The sequence below is a fragment of the Ornithorhynchus anatinus genome, chromosome 2 (assembly GCF_004115215.2).
Source record: "Ornithorhynchus anatinus isolate Pmale09 chromosome 2, mOrnAna1.pri.v4, whole genome shotgun sequence".
Classification (NCBI taxonomy): Eukaryota; Metazoa; Chordata; class Mammalia; order Monotremata; family Ornithorhynchidae; genus Ornithorhynchus; species Ornithorhynchus anatinus.
The window spans coordinates 160,389,804-160,393,315 of NC_041729.1; the positions used below are offsets into that span (position 1 = coordinate 160,389,804).

The following is a 3,512-nucleotide window of genomic DNA, read 5'->3' on the forward strand; positions in this document are numbered from 1 at the left end:
CTTTGGGAGGCTGAAGCAGGAAGACTCTAGGTCTGGATATAATATCTGGTCGGAAACACTGTGTCAGGGAAGGCAAGGGGTAAATTAAGGATGTGTTGAGAGGGAGAGACAGACGCTTGTGAAAACATTCACCCACTTAAAGTTACAGAGTGCCAAAAATAGGTGGAGAGGTGAGAGAGAAGATGAAGAGAATAAAGATGGAAACAAATAAGTAAATGATAAATGAAAGTTTAATGAATTAAAGCTCGTCGTGGGCAGGGATCGGGTCTACCTGCTCGGTTATATTCTACTCTCCCAAATGCTAAGTGCAGTGCTTTGCACACAGTATACACTCCATAAAAATGATTGATTGAAATAAAAGTTAAAAGATGTTCTCTTAAAGTTGTCATCGATGAATTTGCTTCCATCTTTATTCCTTGTTCAGCTCTCTCCATACGATATACAAAGAGTGCAGGGTGGTGTAGTGGAAAGAGCACGGGCTTGGGAGACGGAGGGCCTGGGTTCTAATTCTACCTCCTCTGCTTGCCTGTGATGTGACCTTGGGCAAGTTACTTCACTTCTCTGGGCCTCAGTCTCTTCAATCTCCCCAACTGAAAAATGGAAACTCAATACCTCTTCTCCTTGCTGCTTAGACTGTCAATTTCGTGTGAGGCAACGACTATGCCCTAACTGAATAACTCGTTAGTCAATCGTCTTTACTGAGCACTTATTTATTCACTCACTTATATTTATTGAGTGCTTACTGTTTGCAGAGCACTGTACTAAGCACTTGGGAGAGTATACAGTATAACAATAAACAGACACATTCCCTGCCTACTACGAGCTTAAAGCCTAGAGGGGAGAAAGACATTAATATTGATGTATCTATCATAAATAATACGTATCTAATATTATGTAACTTGTATCTGCTTGTACCCCCTCTCAGAATTGCATCTGGAGAGTTTCCAGGATTCTACCAGTCTTGGCTACGGGGGGAGAGCCAAGCAGAGGCCTATCTATTCCTTTCCTAGCTTGGCCAGTGGCTAGCGAGTGGAAGGCAATCTGCTACAAGTCAAAACTCACCCATGTTGGGCAGCAGCGCGGGAGAGAGTCGAGGGAGGAGACTCGCGTTTACTGCATGGAAGGAGGCAATGGTAAACTTACTCTGGATTTTTACCGAGAAAATTCTATGGATCCACTACCAGAACGATTGCAGATGGAGAGCGGGGCCTTCTGGGAGAGATGAATCCGTGCAATCTCTATGGGTCGGAAACAACTCGACAGCATAAGACAAGACAAATCTGCTTGTATCTTGTATCTAGAACAGTGCTTGCCATACTGTCAGACTTTAACAATTGCCGTACTTACATACAAACAATTTAAGGTGCTTTTTTCAAAACACTTTGTGCTGAGGTCTGGGATAATTAAAGCTCATGAGATTGGAAACAGCCTCTGTCCCAGGTGGGGGCTAACAATCTCTCAGTGCATATAGGCATCCTTTACAGAACTGGCTTCAGACGTTTGCTCACCCTTCATGATGTTCATTCATTCATTCAATTATATTTATTGAGCGCTTACTACATGCAGATCACTGTACTAAGCCCTTGGAATGTACAATTTGGCAACAGATAGAGACAGTCCCTGCCCAACAACGGGCTTACAGTCTAAAAGGGGGAGACAGACAACAAAACAAAGCAAGTAGTCTGGTATCAATATCATCAAGATAAATAGAATAATAGATATATACACATCATTAACAAAATGGAGTAATAAATAATTTATACAAATATGCACAAGTGCTGTGGGTAGGGGAAGGGGGAAGAGCAGAGGGAGGGAGTAGAGGGAATGGGGACGGGAGGAGGAACAGAGGGAAAGGGAGGGCTCAGTCTGGGAAGGCCTCCTGGAGGAGGTGAGCTCTCAGAAGGGCTTTGAAGAGGGGAAGAGAGTTAGTTTGGTGGATGTGAAGAGGGAGGGCATTCCAGGTCAGTGGTAGGTCGTGGGCCAGGGGTCGACGGCGGGACAGGCCCGAACGAGAGGCCGAGAGGTGGTTAGCGGCAGAGGAGCGGAGTCTGTGGGGTTGGCTGTAGAAGGAGAGAAGGGAGGTGAGGTAGGAGGAGGCTAGGTAATGGAGAGCTTTGAAGCCAAGAGTGAGGAGTTTTTGTTTCATGCAAAGTGTGATAGGTGACCACTGGAGGTTTTTGAGGAGGGGAGTGACATGCCCAGAGCGTTTCTGTAGAAAGATGATCCGGGCAGCGGAATGAAGAATAGACTGGAGCGGGGAGAGATGGGAGGAAGGGAGATCAGAGCGGAGGCTGACACAATAATCCAGCCGGCATATTATGAGAGCTTGTACCAGCACGATAGCAGTTTGGATGGAGAGGAAAGGGCGGGTCTTGGCGATATTTTGAAGGTGAGACCAGCAGGTTTTGGTGACAGATTGGATGTGTGGGGTGAATGAGAGAGCAGAGTCAAGGATGACACCAAGGTTGCGGGCCTGAAACGGGAAGGATGGTAGTGCCGTCCACAGTGACGGGGAAGTCAGGGAGAGGACAGGGTTTGGGAGGGAAGATAAGGAGCTCAGTCTTGGACATGTTGAATTTTAGGAGGTGGGCAGACATCCAGGAGGAGATTTGAGCCTGGATGGAGGGGGAGAGAACAAGGGAGGAGATGTAGATTTGGGTGTCATCTGCGTAGAGATGATAGTTGAAGCCATGGGAGCGAACGAGTTCACCAAGGGAGTGAGTATAGATGGGGTACAGAAGGGGATCAAGAACTGACCCTTGAGGAACCCCTACAGTTAGGGGATGGGAGGGGGAGGCGGAGCCCACGAAGGAGACTGAGAATGAATGTCCAGAGAGATGAGGAGAACCAGGAGAGGACGGAGTCTGTGAAGCCAAGGTGAGATAAAGTGTGGAGGAGAAGGAGATGGTCGACACTGTCAGAGGCAGCTGAGAGGTCGAGGAGGATTAGGATAGAGTAGGAACCATTGGATTTGGCAAGATGAAGGTCATGAGTGACCTTTGAGAGGGCAGTTTCGGTGGAGTGGAGGGGACGGAAGCCAGATTGGAGGGGATCCAGGAGAGAGTTGGAGTTGAGGAATTCAAGGCAATGAGTACAGACTCGTTCTAGGAGTTTGGAAAGGAAGGGTAGGAGGGAGATAGGATGGTAACTGGAAGGGGAAGTGGGGTCGAGAGAGGGTTTTTTTAGGATGGGGGAGACATGGGCATGTTTGAAGGCAGAGGGGAAGAAGTCATTGGAGAGTGCGTGGTTAAAGATGGAAGTTAAGGAGAGACAGTTTTTATAAGGTGAGTGGGAATGGGGTCCAAAACACAGGTGGAGGGGTTGGCACTTGCGAGGAGGGAGGAAATCTCTTCTGAGGTTAGTGCCTGGAAGTAGAGGGGATCACAGTCTCAGTGCCCATTTTCCAGAAGCACTAACTGATGCCCAGAGAAGTGGGTTCTAATGCCGGCTCCCCGCTCCACCACCTGTCTGCTCTGTGACCCTGGGCAAGTCACTTCATTTCTATAGGCTTC

General features: G+C 47.8%; 1 non-coding gene across 1 annotated transcript; it reads left to right on the forward strand.

Moving 5' to 3' along the window:
• The first annotated feature begins 915 nt into the window (after positions 1-915).
• Positions 916-1,052, forward strand: LOC114809707. The gene has a single exon (XR_003757484.1). It is a non-coding gene; the product is annotated as a small nucleolar RNA SNORA7 (small nucleolar RNA).
• The last annotated feature ends 2,460 nt before the right edge of the window (positions 1,053-3,512 follow it).